Source organism: Bombus affinis, unplaced genomic scaffold (genome assembly GCF_024516045.1).
Source record: "Bombus affinis isolate iyBomAffi1 unplaced genomic scaffold, iyBomAffi1.2 ctg00000068.1, whole genome shotgun sequence".
Taxonomy (NCBI): domain Eukaryota; kingdom Metazoa; phylum Arthropoda; class Insecta; order Hymenoptera; family Apidae; genus Bombus; species Bombus affinis.
Genome location: NW_026108822.1, coordinates 1,378,774 through 1,396,371, shown reverse-complemented (window position 1 = coordinate 1,396,371; position 17,598 = coordinate 1,378,774). Strand labels below are relative to the sequence as shown.

General features: G+C 36.2%; 1 protein-coding gene and 2 long non-coding RNA genes across 6 annotated transcripts in view; 1 reads left to right on the top strand and 2 right to left on the bottom strand.

The window, feature by feature from the left end:
- The window catches only part of LOC126926982 (A disintegrin and metalloproteinase with thrombospondin motifs 3-like), a 102,746-nt gene that overhangs the window by 39,564 nt on the left and 45,584 nt on the right, over positions 1-17,598 (top strand). The gene's annotated exons all lie outside the window — the stretch shown is intronic.
- LOC126927016 (uncharacterized) lies at positions 12,786-15,429 on the bottom strand. The gene is made up of 3 exons (XR_007715083.1): positions 15,401-15,429; positions 15,012-15,322; positions 12,786-12,899 (listed from the first exon to the last, which is right to left on the bottom strand). It is a non-coding gene; the product is annotated as an uncharacterized LOC126927016 (long non-coding RNA).
- On the bottom strand, positions 15,503-16,345 carry LOC126927002 (uncharacterized). 2 transcript variants are annotated; one of them, XR_007715068.1, is made up of 3 exons: positions 16,301-16,345; positions 15,692-15,823; positions 15,503-15,609 (listed from the first exon to the last, which is right to left on the bottom strand). It is a non-coding gene; the product is annotated as an uncharacterized LOC126927002 (long non-coding RNA). The 2 variants fall into 2 exon arrangements; XR_007715067.1 differs by lacking the exon at positions 16,301-16,345 and adding an exon at positions 16,123-16,232.

Here is a 17,598-nt window from a genome sequence, read left to right as displayed (position 1 = left end):
TACTTTTTAAATATCCTAACGAAGATTATACTTTGAATGTCCTATATATCGTTGCATATTCTGTGAATTCTATGCATCCTTAAATTCTATTACTCGCTTCTTTTATCTTCCGAATCTTTAAACATTTCCCACACGTATACGCGTCACAATCTGATTGTTTCGCACAGAACATGAAACCGGTATACCTGGTCGTTAAAACGTCACCAAATTAATAGTGAAACGAACGAATGATGATATTCGTCACATCGTTATTGCTACTTCAACCAACAACCAATCTCGTTCTTTCTGCTCGAGTAAAAAGTCTCGTTAAAAATACCAGTTTTCATTTTATATAAAAAGGAAAAAAATTCCGACCTTACGATATTAATTCTATGCTAATTGAACGTAGTTATCTTCGAAGAAATTGGCTTGCGCGCTTCTTATGCATAAATGCAGCATTTCCGCGTAAGCTGATTCGTTGTTTGCTAGGTCGCGATTTAGCGAGCCATCGAGAGTCAAAAAGCTTCCTTTCTTTGACCCTTGTTCCAATTGGACCGAAACTACGCTCGTTACATCGACGGAAAAAGTACGAAAGATTTCGCAAATCGGAGGAGACGACGCTGGGAACAACGGAAAAGTTCCTCGAAACGTTTATCCGTGGTCGTATCTCGTGCGAGTAATTCCAATCGATGCCCGGGATAAGCGTGACCCGTATTCCATACCGCCGGGTGTTCATCGATGTCACTGAAATTTTCTCTCGCTTTCAACTTCTCTACGCTAGTTAATAAAGCGCGGCAATCGTTGCAGGGTATCTCTCCCACGCGTTTACGCCGAATCGCCTACAACATGAACCGATATCGCGCCTTTTTTCCTTTACTATTGCGCAGCTTCAACTACGACCTTTCCGCGACACGTATTTCAATGCTAGCGGCTGCGACAAAAGCCGCATGAAGCACGGCGAATTAAAAGCGCGTCAGAGTAACGCGGAAAACATTGTTCGTAGTTTTCGTTAAAAAATGATTTGCAAAGGAATTTTACCGTTGCAAAAACGGTGTATGTAAATGGTGGAGATAGGAACAAATGGATAATAGATTTTTTCTTTTGTAGCGCGGGCGATAATATTTAACTTTATCAGGTAAATAGAATACCCGCTCGTTCGACGAATTTTGTTTTACGATCGAGCCCCTATGACTTCAAAAACCTGCACGAGGCTGCAACAATTTTCTTTGATTCCTTTCGTTTCGCTGCCTCCTATAAGTGAAAATAAAGCTTGCTTTAACTCGAATCATCTACACGTCCGGATACGTTATTTTAGCTCTGTAACTCGAGTTTAGAACACGATCTAACCCAGCCCAGACTTCTACATGGCCAAGTTTACCTGTGCGAGTACAACTTCCATATTGCCGCTACTCTAACAAGTTGCTCTCTGCAACTCTAACTTTTCCAGCTATACGTTACGAGCCGTCAGCAACCAATCTTTCTTTCTATTGTTGGCATTGTCTGGAATAACCATAAAGATATAGAGATACAGAGTACGAGGGTCGTACGTTACCGTGTAAATGGATGCGATATGAGAATGGCAAGAGAATGCCCTGTTAGACGGATAAAGGCGCCTTTTGTCCTTGTTCAACGCTAATCTTACCAAGCCCGGCGAAACGACATAGAAAATTCGATTTAAAATTGTGCATTTGCCCTTATTCATTTCGTCAAGAGTTAGTGTTAATCAGGTACGATGGTTAATCTGTGTTACACACTTACGTATGTAGCTGCGATAACAAAACTTTCCAACGGTTTCGTCGATACAAGTATAACATCGAAGCGTAAGTGCCAATAGGCCTAACCAGTCATCGATATCCCTACAATCCCTACAACGAATATTTGAAAAAAGGCGTGACGAAAATGACGTTCGAAGACGAAAATTCGTTTCCTTTTGTCGTCTCTCAATATCTCCACTGCGCACACGGTTGGTAGGCGTCCGCTACCATTGCCACGTGTAAACGGTCACGGACGAAAATGACGTTGGAAAAATTAAATTCCTTTCTTTTTGTCGTCTCTCAATGTCTCTACTGCGCACGCGGTTGGTAGGCGTCCGCTACCATTGCCACGTGTAAACGGTCTCGGACGAAAATGACGTTCGAAAAATAAAATTCGTTTCTTTTTGTCGTCTCTCAATATCCCCACTGCGCACGCGGTTGGTAGGCGTCCGCTACCATTGCCACGTGTAAACGGTCACGGACGAAAATGACGTTCGAAAAATAAAATTCCTTTCTTTTTGTCGTCTCTCAATATCTCTACTGCGCACGCGGTTGGTAGGCGTCCGCCACCATTGCCACGTGTAAACGGTCACGGACGAAAATGACGTTGGAAAAATTAAATTCCTTTCTTTTTGTCGTCTCTCAATATCCCCACTACGCACACGGTTGGTGGGCGTCCGTGACCGTTGTCGTGTAACAATGGTCGTGGACGAAAATGAAGTTTGAAAACTAAAATTCCTTTCTTTTTGTCGTCTCTCAATATCTCTACTGCGCACGCGGTTGGTAGGCGTCCGCTACCATTGCCACGTGTAAACGGTCACGGACGAAAGGACGTTCGAAAAGGAAAATTCCTTTCTTTTTGTCGCCTCTCAATATCTCCACTACGCACGCAGTTGGTAGGCGTCCGCTACCGTTGCCACGTGTCTACGGTCAAGGACGAAAGTGACGTTCGAAAACGATAATTCGTTTCTTTTTATCGTCTCTCAATATCCCCACTACGCACGCGGTTGGTAGGCGTCCGCTACCATTGCCACGTGTAAACGGTCACGGACGAAAGGACGTTCGAAAAGGAAAATTCCTTTCTTTTTGTCGCCTCTCAATATCTCCACTACGCACGCAGTTGGTAGGCGTCCGCTACCATTGCCACGTGTAAACGGTCACGGACGAAAATGACGTTCGAAAAATAAAATTCCTTTCTTTTTGTCGTCTCTCAATATCCCCACTGCGCACGCGGTTGGTAGGCGTCCGCGACCGTTGTTACGTGACAACGGTCACGCACGCCCACCAACCGCGTGCGTAGTGGGGATATTCAGAGGCGAAAAAAGAAAGGAATTTTAGTTTTCAAACGTCAGGTAACAATGGTCGCGAACGCCTACCAACCGCGTGCGTAGTGGGGATATTAAAGGGCGACAAAAAGAAACGAATCGGATCAAGAAAACATTTGTTGAATCGAGAGTTGTACGTAAAGAGTCGAAAACGAGAATTGTTAATAAATATACTATTAAACATCTACACATCCTGCACCAAATAACCTCACGTATTTACCGTACGAATGGGCGTGCGTTATTAGACGAACGCATTATATATATGTCGGAGATGAAAGAGCACCGGAGCCTTCCCCTCGGAACTTTGGGAAGACACCTAGTACCGTAATTTAGATTTCACCATAGCCGTATTAAGAAAGCCGTTGTCATTCGATCCGACTGTACTTATTCGAGATTTATGATAATGAGCTCGGGCTCGAGGCGACAACCAGTCGCCGAACGTAGTCGCGGTCAAGGGGATGAACGTTTTGTTTAACCAAGGCAGGAAGTAACTCTATACGATGGTAAACGATGGTAACGATGGTAAACGTTTCAATGGTTTCTGTCCCGTGGCTCGCCACACGCAGACTATGCTTCGAGTAAGACGATTACCAGATGTTGATGCGTCTCCACAGTACATGTTCGGCTAGCCCGAGGACCCGCTATAAATCTTAAGATCTATTTAACGAAAGTCCTTCAAACCGACAAACAACCTTTGTTCCAACTACGGGAAAATTGGAGAAGTCTATTTTTCTCACGAACGACGCGGCCCGATGGCGACTTTCTCTTAAGGGCGGCTAGCACCCTTCCCCTATTTCCTCCAACTAAGTAACTCCAATTTCCCTCACTTTCCGAATGAAGACTTTTCTCCGCGAATCCGATGATCCGGTGCCCTTAGACACACCCATCGTAGTTTTCCTCGACAGCGTCACCGTGATGGAGAGACACTCTATCGTACGATTTTAACGACGATACAAGTAATTCTCCGATACGTAGTGCTTGTTCTGTGGCGACCTGAATATAACTTAGATTTCCACGAAGTATACACGTTCGACATCCCGTTGACCGCGGATTCGATACCGGACCCGAGGCCATTGTCATAACGCCGCGAGTATCTAACATTGTGATTAATTACCAACGCTGTAATACCACTCACTTGTGCCAATAAACTCTACCATTGTTACACCGCATCGATGGCCAATATCAACGAAGATTCATCGAACACCTCCACCCCCAATCCTATCATCTAGCCGACATATATATTTCGCATTTTCAGTCTTCGTCGTCGTCGATCCTTATCGTTTTAAAAGTCGTACGGTTCCAGAGCATTTGGTCGCAGTCGCAGACCTTTCGGTTAGCGAGCTCGTTAGCGACTGTCTTATGAAACTCATGGCGAAGAATGAACCTACAGTTTTAGGTCTGAATTTAGATCACGAACGATCGGAACCACACTGAGACAGACGTCTGTCTTTCTTTGTATATTTACGCAAATAAGATCATCAAGTAGTCAAACAATTTGATGCTCGGATCTCGATGATTGCGAACAATTACATTTCTGTTCTATTAACCGATCTGAGTGTTCCATATTTTACCTTTTCTGCGATGTCGATTCGATATTAAGAATTTATTTATAACGTTAGAGGTATAAGGCTAACACTTAGATGGAGCGTAATTACAAGAATCTTTTACATATCGCAACTGAGGCTAAAATAACAAAAAAAGAATAAAATAAAAGAATAATAAAAATAAGGTTTTGCGTGTGTGTGTATGATTAAGCGAGAATACAAGGCAAGAGGGAGGATAATTATTGTAAATCGAGTTTATGGCCAGCAGTCTGAACATAAAGTATACTACGTTGCAAGCTACGAGTGAACGTAAAAACTGTATTACTACCGTTACGTTACAAGGCACACGCACGAGCGAAATGACAAAGTTAGGATAAAAAGATTAGAAAATAAAACCAAGCACGCTGTAATGGTATTTCGCGACGTATTTTATTCTGTAACGTTATATCTGGTATGGTTATACCTTTCGATAAAAATCACAGATAATAAACCGAGTCTCCGTTTCAGTTGTAAGAAAATAAATTTCATTTTGTATTATGTGACGTTGCACTTTGTACAGCAAATCAACCGTTTCTCATATTTCGAAATATACACATAGCGTTTTATGCGTAAGGAGAGATAAGAAGCACACGGGACACTTGTGTACGTACGTTGTAAAGGACTTTCAATTTTGCATATGTGTCAGTCATCACGCATGAAATAACCGGACCAAAACAGTGGATACGGCGATACGTGTTTGACACGGCCAACCAGCGTTTGATTTGCGTTGAAATCAAATTTTTCGGTTCAACTTCACCGAAACTTCTTCTTATTCTAAAGTTATTAATACCGTTGAAGTGGATCTCACTTCAAACAAAACTTTACATCTTCTCTCTAGTGTTTAGTTTCCTTAGTCCTGCGAGAGATACAATTAGGCCTCGGCATAACGATCCTCTTTCAGAGGCTTCTTTGGTTTCAATTATAGCACCGCGAAAATCATCGCCGACATACAGACAACATAGACAATAAAGCGGAAATGCCAACAAACCGAAAGGATCAGAAAACTTCGATAGACCTAACGGCCATCAATATATTAGGTTGTGTTTTTCTTTTACAGACACGTCTTTTACAACGATGCATCTTCATACAACATGAAACCTATTTTGACAGAACAAAATGGATCATACGTAATTCGATAAAATAATATAAAACGAAAAATGTTGTGCATCCATTATTTCCTTATAAAACGAAAGAAACTTTTCGAACGACCTAATATTTCGACATCACAGTCGTTGATCGTCAGTTAGCCACCGGAGAGTCAAGAGTGAAGAATCGCTAAAATCGAGAGTTGTCATATCGCACGACTGCTTTAAGATCAAGTTCGAGTTCAATGATCATCGTTTTCTGTTTAATCCACTGTAATTAATCCATCTATCGATACATCATCACATAGGATAGAAACTACTGGAAATCCTAATTTCTAATATTTCTCTCTTTAGGCCAAGATAAAAAATACATCAACAAATACCGTCGACATCTTTAGCTAATTATGCAATAAAGACGATGAAATCATTGAATATATTCGTTTAACCGCATCGCAATTATGGTACAGATATCTCACGACATTGCATATACACAGCCCGTACGATGGCCACGGACAAGTTATTTCACGACACAATACGTTTGTACGACGCTACGAATGCGTTATTTCGCAACACAATACCGTTCGTACATTCCCACGGACGAGATATTCCGCGCGTCTGTTTTTCCGCAATTAAGCACAGCTCTCGCCCTAATAAACAAACACTTGCTTTTATACGAGACGTTTTTGTCACATTCGGATACGTATTATAATTTATCTCACAAATTTCCTGCCTTTCTATCCACTGTATACGTCAGAGACGAAGATTTCTAGTAGAAACACAATTCCATTGATTTTAACATCCAGGTGAAATACGTACGATACACGTATTGCGTAATATTTGTATCATTATGTATGTATCATTATGTTAATACAAATCTATACAATATATTCTTACAGGATTTATCATAATCGACAACGTAACGATCTGCAATGTTCATGAAACTTCGAATCAAAACATCGATAAAAACGGGATCGACGAAGCAGAAAATACGAGTCCCGTCGGATGCAATCCGACAGTTTAAAATCTGTTGTTCTTGATATCCGATCCTACTTTAAAATCGAAGCGTTCGTAAACCGATTAAAATCATAACTGCTTAATTACGATAATCAGGTGAACTCATTGGCCAAGGATCAAGGGTCTAGAATTAATATCGAGCTTAGTTGTTGGGTCACAAATAGGTCGTATACACCCGCTTGATGGCTATTCGACGTGCTTTGACCATAAAGGTTCGCAATACTAGAGTATCTTCAACGAAACGCAGTGTAACGTTGCAGCAGACAATGAGAGGTACCGACGTGAAAACGTACATACTTCATGGCTGCTGTCCCTTCCATTCTCGCTTTCTTCTTAACTGACTAAGAACGAGGAAAGGAAAAAAGACTTGTTCTCGACTTTTCATTTCATCCCTTACGTTACACGAAGGCATTGTCAGCGTCTCTTTGAGATTTTGCTCGGCGCGTTTCTTTCGCGTCGCCTATCGTCGATGCGCGATATTATTCGATATCAACGAAACAACGCCATTAAGACACGTATGGTCTCGCCCTTGTAACGCCACTGTGGCTGAGAAACTATATTACGCGTGATATAAAACGTATTATAGCAACGTGATATAAAGCGATAAAAATTATGTGGTTTATATAGTTTGTATCTTCTACTTCTTTTAAGACAGGGAAATTTATAGCGGCGAGCATTTGTAGAGCGACAAGTAGGTACATACGTTGATTTTTAAAGGCTTGTACAAGATTTTTAAGCGGAAATTCAATTTCGTTGGATTCTGTTTAATTGGATTTGAATTTTTAAAAGGTAATGAATTTTCCCGATCGAACTGTTAGTTTAAGCGCGGCCTTTAATTGTATCACGAACATTATTTTACGTTACTCTGCAACGTTTCCTCTATGTAATATATTCAATGTTTGTATACGCGATCTTCGCCTTAAGAATTACTCAAATATTTGGTTTTAATACGAAGGATTGTTTTAAAGATCATTTTCACCTCTATAAATATTTATTGTGTAAACCGTGTGTATAATTTGCGTAAAGCTTAAAAGATTTCCAATTTAACATTCGCACGTGAATTAAGACTGTTACTTGGAAAAATCATCGAACTCAAGAACCACACTCTTCCTCGCGTTCAAACTTATCCGCCTGTGCAGTTCGTAAATTCACTTCTTAGGTTTCTAATGAATTTTCAAAATAAACCTTCAACCTATCTATGTATGTATCTATACGATTAAACAAACCGTGGATTTTTATGCATTTCTAAATAATTTGTAGATATTATTCTAAATATCCATGGAACTATCGATTAAAGAATTATTATTCACGAGAATATAAGAAACAAAGATTATTAAAGTTATTTTATCTGGTATTACATGCGTGTAATTCGCGAGTCAATAACTTTATTTAATTATTTTGCTAAATTGATTCCTCGTCTCCTATATTTGCAGAAAGATATTTCTGTTGCGTCAAATACGTTTCCATTTTATATTATCTTCCACAGAGGTACTACATACGTATTATCTTTCTGTCTATCTTAACTTCAATTTTTTTAACTCGTCGCTTGTTGACTTTGTCAAATGTCCTTTGTTTACTTTGAAGTTGCGAAGCACGGAAAGCTTCCTAGGTACGTGTCCCACTCAGTCTAATAAAAAACGTTCAGGTGCGCGAAAAAGAAAAACGCAAAGTTCAAACGCACGCTAATAGATGGCTATATTTAAAAAATTACTCATATTAAATATATTAAGGGCTAAGTGACTTCAATTTTATTAGCTCGTTTCCTGCTGTCTTTAATGTTGCGAAACAGGAAAAACCTTCCTATCGCTCTCATCTAATAATAAGCATTTGGGTGCACGAAAAAGTAGAAGATTCAAGCCAGGATCAACGGAAAGTTTTACTTAAAAAATCAAATATGAAGAATCGAAAAACTTTTATTCATCTCCGATATCTATTCATCTCTCCGAGATGTATCTTGTTAAGATTATCCTCCTTCGAGGATTAAACGCTTCATGGCTATATAAAATGGTAACGAGTAGCGCCCTCTTCTAAAGTATTTAAAAAACAGGAGTAGGTCAGTGTGAAATTAAATGGCTGGAATTTTCAGCGATTTCCATAGACAGTGTCTTTGAAATACCTAATTCTCGCTGTTTCACGTATAAGCGAAATAGCGCTCAGCTTTCCAGCAAAAAGCAAATAGCTATATTCTGTAGTATTTGAAGCATCGACTGGCGAACAAATGCGAGAGGAAAAGTTTCGTGAAATTTACATCTTGAATTTTGTTATTTCATTTAACGCAGAGGGATTGGCGTCCGCTACGATCGATACGTTGGCAGATTTGCCTGCGGTTTCTAGCGATTGTCGCGACGATTCTAATTGAGTTTTGCGAAAGAAATGAAATTAAACGTTGGCCGTTAATCGATGGCTGGAAAATAAAATGGATTGCCATGATTCGTCGTATCCCCCGCCTTTTGTTTCTTTCTCATCTTTCGCGTTTCACGGTCTTCACCAATTACTATATAGAGCCGTACTTTTCTGCTGGCAACTTCAGTTTACGAGATTAAACATTAGCTGGTCCCGTTTCGTTTGATAAAACTGACATCTCATATACGACCTGAGGCATTCTACGAGCTTGGCGCAGGTTTAATAGAAATGTTCGGTAAATATGGACACAGATAGCGAATGTTACTTGTATAAACATTCACTCTGATCGAGAACTAAAAAATCTGGAATTTTCTGCTCTTGTGCTGAATTACAGTGGTTCGCGAAAATATTTGAATATCCCTGCAAACTCCTTGTGGACATATTATTAAGAATATCTTGATATCCTATCGATACTGTGACAAGATTAACGTATTATTACAATTTCAAACGAGTATGACAATGTATGTAAGAGTCGCAGGACATTTACTGCGATTATTTGTATGTTTGAGACTACTACTAATATTGTATACTAATTTTTCGTTAAGCATATGTTTGCAATAAATGCCTTGCAACCTCTATATATATATCGAATTGGTTTCAAATTTTCCATAATGTATTAATAACAAGAGTTCTGTAGAAAACGTTCGAATAATGTATTCAATTACACGTAATTGATATTGCCTATTTAATATAATCGGAGAAATAGTCTCATTCATTTCATAGTCAATTCATTTTAAGAATTAGCGGGAATACGAGTACGTAATAGGAACTTTAATAATCCCAGAATCCCATAGGCAAGTAAAAAGAAATAATTTAATTGAATTTGCTTTAGTTCGACTTTATTTCTATTTCTTATTTAATGCAATTCTATTTTATTTAATTTTAATTTCCATTTTTCTTTCATTTTATTAATAATTTAATATAATCCTAGCTCAATAACATAAATCATATAAAAAAGGATATATAAATAAATCGGTACAATACGATGCAAGCTAAATTTATGTACCAAAACTTTGACAACACCTTATAGATACGATAACTAATTGGAAATTAAGTAAAAACTACTTGTAATAACCCGCATTGCTTGTCAGGTAGGAGAAGATATTCAATCAACAAATAATTTCGCTACGTTCGAAATCTTCTCGCTCCTTAATCCATTTTCTTTCTGATTACAATAAACAGCATTAATTCCGTTCTCGATTAATTAATTTTATCAGTAGTATACTTATATCATTCTATAAAACATTAAATAAGTGACATTTAAGTTAAAAAATTATTTGCATATTATTATTTATACACTTTTGTTTGCATATATCATTATAAAAATTAATGGAATAAACTAATAGGATAACATATTTCTTAAACAAATGGAAAAATGAAAAGTCGATGGATTTTCATTTAACAAGCGTGTATCATTTGTAGCATTATGACAACTTAGCGATCCATTTGCTCAGCAAGTACTATCTTCAATAACTAAATCCTTTTAAATTAGTTAAACCTTCAGTGTCCTATTTTCCTATTCACTAAACGACATTTTTAATACGAATCAATTCGTTTCGCTAAAGACACTAAAAATTGATTATTAAAATAGAACTATACATTTTATATATTTTACACTAGTTCTCGTTGTCATATGATTACAATGACCTTAATGAATAAACGATCCTAAACAGCAACAGCATAAACGAGCTTATCTCAAGTATATCAATATTATACCAATATGTAGAAGTTTATATTTCCAAAATACCTGTCTTTAAAAGTAAAATAATAGCAAACAAGGCAGTAAATAAAGTAAACGATCGTATTGCTCAACAGTCTTAACAAATAAAGCAACGATGCTAAAAGTAACAAAAATTGCTCCATAGCATATGTCCTCACAATTAAATTACGAATTAAAAAGGAGAATAAGAGTAAAATTAACAAATCGAATGTAAGCAAATGAAAGAATCATTCTGTATTATGTTTCCCTCGCTAGTGGCGGGATATTCAAACTTTTAATAATGATAGCGTCTCTTCAATCAAGAAATCACACATCCAAAAACTTTTACCTCGTAATAACGGTATTATTATACCATCGAATAAGTAAAAAATTAACACTCACCAAGAAAACGGTATAAGCAACGAAGATTTACAGCTTGGCCTTCGCGAGACAATAGTGGTGGTTGGCGCCAGACAAGTGGTCGAGAAGAGTATGCCCTACTGCACAATCATAGGCGTAGATCGTGCACCCGAATTGTCCCGTCTGTCGATGGATATTACCTGCAACGACCTCCGTGATACATTTCTTGCGCTACGCGAATAGGTGCACCTGTTTGCGTGCCACTTAATATCGCGTACGCACGAAACAGCTCGAGAATTATCCACGAATTTTACGAATTCGCAGTTACTAATCGCTTACCAAACGTCGATTATGTCGTTAGCGCTTGAAAAGACATTCGAATGTAATTGTTGCAAAAGATAAAGGACCTTTGTAAAATAGACGATCCAATTCCTATCGCGTTCACAGTCGAAGCGGTACTGTGAGGCTCGTTGCGACCCGGCGTCCCTTTATACGATCGACCCCCGAGCTCAATAGCCAATCACCGTTACGCATTCTCCAACGTTCAAAATCCTTCCGTTGGATCCACGGACGGCCGATGTCAGTTATGTGAGGGGGTAAACATGGACGATCTGAATTTGATTCAATTATCCAAAGCGAGAGAAACGGTGTTTGAGTGGTGGCGTGAAAATTACCGATTTCGTTGCGCATATTGACAAAGTTATGGCGAGGGATCTGTATGGTATGTACTATATAGCTTTTCTCGCGGGCTATGTTTCTTTATATTGTATATCGAAGTACGCACCTAACGTTTCAAGAGAAGCTTTGCATGCCTTGTATAACTTGAACTGTAGTTTAGATTTACAACTTTACTTTAGTCTTTATGTTTTCTTACTTTTCAAGAGGTAATCTGCGATACTTGTAAATAGATACTACATATATATGTACGTTAACTTGTAATGTGTAATATTCCTCTTTGGTTAGGTCTATATTTTCTAATGTGACAAATATGTGTATGGTGGCCATCTTGTACAAGTAAACTGATATTTTTAGCGTAATTTTACAAATTACAAGTCATAAATTATTCCTTTTTCCAAACAAGGAAATATACGAGAAAAAATAGAACAGATTCTTACGATTATTTTTGTGAAGTTTTGTAATATACGAATTAGCATTTTTTTTTTATTTTTTTTTTTTTTTTATTGCATTTGAAAAAATCATGTATTTAAGTATTCACGAGAAAGGGGAGACAGAAAAGAAATGCAAAGATGGAAAGTTTCGAATATGTAAAACGTAGTGAAATCCGTAAATGATTTCATAACTGCTCTTGAACATTTCTTACAAACAAACGAGTCATCTCATACTTTCCTACAGGAGAAGTACATATTCATCAGAAAAAATTCCATTGATGTTGTCTATGAATGCTTATGCATCCAGCGAAGTCTGTGATCATTTTCTTTATCTGGAAACATACGTTATAGTTTTGAAGTTATAGTTTTACATTATTTGTTCACAATCGTTATAAAAAGACCGGAAATGTATTCAGGTCACGCACATGCTTTACTGCTTTATACGTACTATCGATGTTAAAAAACAACTCGTACCGAAAGGATTAATATAATTTTTATTTAAATTTTTTATTTCGTATTCATAGACGAAAACTGTGTTGTGTTGTTTGTCCGCAAATATGTAAAACGATTCCATTATATTATAAAGTTCTGAAAATCGATAGTTTTCGTTATACATTTCGTTAGTTAAAATAGTTAAATGACTTTCCAGAAACAAATCATGCTTCATGGACATTTTGAGCTTAGTTAGCGTAAAAGTTAAACCTTGTTCTGTAATTAGTTGTTACATGAAATTAAATGGATTTCAAGTAGCTGGTATGTAAATGATACTTAAACTAACATGTAATGCTTAAATCGTAAAATAGATATACATGTAAAATCAGTTAAATTTAGGGAATCAATATCGAATCAATATCAATAGGGAATATATTAAGTCAAAGATTATTTGAAAGAATTTCAATTTCACTTCAAACTTGAAAGGATATTTCAGATCAAGTAAATAACAAATTTATACCGGTATAGTGATCTCATGTTTCTTGAATTCAAACAATTTGTGTAATCGGTACGAGAATGTATGCAATATGGGATATTAAAGAGAATCGCATTAGGCATTATTGCACCATGTACGTCATAAATCGTCGATGAAAGCTCTGAAGCGGGCAAAAAAGTTTATAGCTTCGATAAATAAACTGTTCTTTGTAAATGATAGGTTAAAAAGTAGGTAATCAGCATTAATATCAATAGGATATTCCATCGAATAATTTTAAGGATCTTTGTATTATAACATATCCTTTAGATGAAAGATAATTGTTAGTTTTATAACGAAGAATCCACAAGTGTTTCTACAGTAACAAAGTAATTAACGTTTCCTTAAGGGACTAATTCTTGTTACAGATTTCTTTCACCTTCATCTTTGAAACTATTCATAAATTATATTTATATCTTTCAAAATATCACATCCTAATCCTTAATAATGCTCACAGTTTTGTAGTATTTAATATCTTTTGATTTATTCGAGATTTCTTCAAATCTAATACAGAATTCAAAATGTTTCACGTATTTATTATAGTCTATAGATTATGCTTACAGACTTGGTTCATGTATGTACGTATGTGTATTATACATTATTGTATTTAAGAATTTATATGATCGTCCCATGAAATACCTCTAGTCTGTAGGAAACAGTCTGTTGCTACTATGGTTTAGATGAAAGAATATTATGACATGTCGTTTAACTGTATGATACCATCTATTAATGTATCAACGATGACTTTAATGACAGTTTAATAGATATTGCGCTACAACTTTGATCGACGTGACTTATTTCTATGATGCACTTCGACAAGCTGATTTCAGCCAAATCAAGTCAAACGAAGTTTCTTATGTTTAATATTCATATAAACTTACTATGCATGTACGTAGTTTGTTTCAATAGCATCTACATAGTTTAAGAAACTAGTTGATGACGTTGTTTCAATAACACAATCATAGTGGTTTTTAGAATAATCATGATTCGAACGCAGACTATTAGGGGATGATATGTTTTAAGAACAAAAATTATAGTTTTCCCTTCTAAAACATGAGATTGAGATTGAAATAATTTTGAAAGAAGAGCAAAATAATTTTAATTCTTTAACCATTTAACTCTACCTTAATAACAAAATACAAGAACGTGTTAAGTATACATTATTACTAATTTAATTATTTATATCACTAATAAACAATATTCTTAATTCGCAATTCTTATATCATTGAACTATACTATTAATGAAATGATTTTATATAACTTGCAATTCAATGGAATAAAAACATGAATGAAATATTTAAACATACCTACGTACATAGATTTCCAATAATTTTACGTAACTTTATGAATTAACACGTTACAATATATTTTGCATATATATACGGTATATATCTGTTACATTTATCAAAAATGATTCTTGTTCAATTACATTCGCCACTTATATCGCGGAAGCGTAAAATTATTTCAAACAATATGAAAATAATTTATCGTGAAAAATATTTTACGTATTGTTTCTCGTTTTTATCGTAAATTAAGCACGTTCCCATTTCTTGCCATAAGAAATAATGGATAATAGATAACAACAGCGTAACGAAAGTAAAAATTATTGTTCATTCACGTTTTGAACGTAATTTTATCAGCTGTACTTTTTCAGCTACTTTGATTTTACTTAATTTCAAAGAACATATTTAAATAATAGCTGGCTTAACGTATGAAATATAACGTCGAAATATTACCGCGACTGTCTTGAACAGATTTCCGCCTGTAGATGACTTTAAACGTTTCCGTATCTCGTAATTTGCGAGAAACGAATCTCACATACATTTCTACGAGACCTTGCTCTGTCCATCTTGCAGTTCCTTCCTTGATTGACTTTCAAATTTCCCCCTGGATTCTAGGCTGTTTCTGTCATATAGAGTGAAGAGTTCGCTGGCCCTCGAAGCAAAGAGACAAGCACATAGAAAGTCTGCCTTTGGGGTTGGAAGTAAGCATAATTTACGATACGATGATCTAATCCCTTCATCACGCTTGGAATATACATGGTTGCCTGTAAAAGGACGCAGTTTTATATTCAGCAAGTTGCAAAGAAAAGATCTATGTCATTTTGTGATCTTATAGTACTCACTCGAGAGAAAAGTAAATTTTAATCAACGTTATATAATATTGATGAAATCCAATTGCTGGGTCAAGAAGAAGAGAAAAATATCCTTCGCCATTCATAACAAATATTTGACTTTCTGTTTTAATATACTGCGGGCACGAGAAAATATTTGCGCGTGTCCATATTTTCCAATGAACCGTTTTCCTATCAGCTTTTATATTTCAAATCAAATCCTTATAATCGTATGAAAGTACCATTAAATAATACCAAGTTTAATACGTGTATCATGTATTTATATTCATATTATTTAAATACCTTTCGTAGTCACTGTATAACTGCCATCTGTGGATAATACATAATTCTCTATTTATTCCTTCTGTAGCCGATATTCCACGACATGCATTATTTATTGATTTGTACGTGTGTCCACAATAGGTAGATTTCTCTCTATGTGTATTCATAAAAAAAAATTCGTTGGATTCAAATCAGATGATGGACGAGATTATTTTATTGGACACGTTTATTCTATCTATTCTATCGAGGGTTCGATTTAAACGTTCGATTTAAATGTTAAATAAAAAGTACGGTATATCAAGTAAATAGGATTAATTATTGGATCTACGCTTATCAGATATTTTATACTTCTCTCATTAAACATGTACTACAAATTTACGGAGTTTTAGATTACTTCCTTGTAACATTCTCTCTCTCTCTCTCTCTATATATATATATATACAAATATGTACATATATGTAAGATAGTAATCCGGGGATAATTCAGGGATCTATTCTGTAGTCTGAAAATCGAGTTTTTATTATGGAGTAAATAATAAAATACAAAAATAAACAACAATTAATATGCGTCTATAACAATAAATAATACTTATATAAACGGGAAATAAAAAGTCTTTAGTACAATGTTTACCTGAAAATCGAGAATCGATTTTCAACGTCCTGAGCTACCGATCTTCCTTCTTCAGTCTTTAAAATTTTAAATAACTATTCTGTAACCTTGTCTGTCTCTAATGTAACTCTCTGTCCGTCCGTTCGCGAAAAATTTGCTTCTTAAAATGGTCGTCCATAAAATAAAAGAAGGTCTGTCCGTGAAACACAGCCTGTCGTGCAACCCGTAAAACAAAAAGAATCCCTATCCTACAGGAACTCTAGGGAGTTTACACCGCCCCTCGAATGGGGAGTGAAACAGATTCCCTTCAGATCCCCGATTACCGTTATCCACTTCATATAAGGAGTTTGAAATCCTTCTTAGAATTATGAAAGGTCCTTTCCTCATTTCTTCCAGCTTATTTCTATTCATTTTTTTTCCGTTATGGGTGAAGACCATATCACCGATTTTAAATTCGTGTTCTCTTCTTTTTTTATCGTATTTTTGTTTGTTGATTTCGAAATTTCTTGTTGAGTTTTTGAATGCTTCTTCTCTGTCTCTTTTTAGGTTTATCTTATTCTCCATTATTTCCTTAGGGACGATTTCAATCATTTTTCCATTCAGTAAATGATTTGGGGCAAACCCCGTTACACTGTGTCTGGTGTTATTGTTTTCTTCTACGCTTTCTTCTGTGATTTCTGTCCAGTTTCTCTTATTTTTGTCTGAATTACATCTGATCCTGTTTACTAATGTTTGATTTACCCTTTTGTTCAGTCCATTGGAGGATGGGCAGTCTGTCGAGGTGAAAATTAATTTAATGTTCCTTTTCCTCCTATACTCTTGAATTTCTTTGGATGTCATTACTGGGTATCGGTCTGCAAGGATAATTTTTATGGAATCAGTTTCTCCTGTCGAGTCTATAAGTTTTATGATATCTTCTGTGTGTTGTGTTTTCGATGTGGACATAAAAACAACCCTTGAAAAATGATCGATGAGTATGTGCATGTATTTCTTTGGTGAGTTGTTATTGGGTGAAATCGACCTGGGAAATTCAGTGCTTCATAAATCACACAAGGTTGTTTCTTGGGCAGTGGCTCTGGCTTTCTGTCCAATCTTGCGTTACTCCCTTGTGTTTTTTTTCCCTTCGTCTGATATTGCCCCAAGAATCCGATTAACTCATTTGTTGATTGTACTGTTTCTTTATCCATTTTATCTTGAATGTGTATGGGTAATCCAATAACAATTAGATTTATCCCTGTCTCTTCAGAAGTCTTCCTCCTTACTTCCAATATTAATCATTCCTTTTTTATGGCATATTCAGTGAATGAACCTGAAATGTA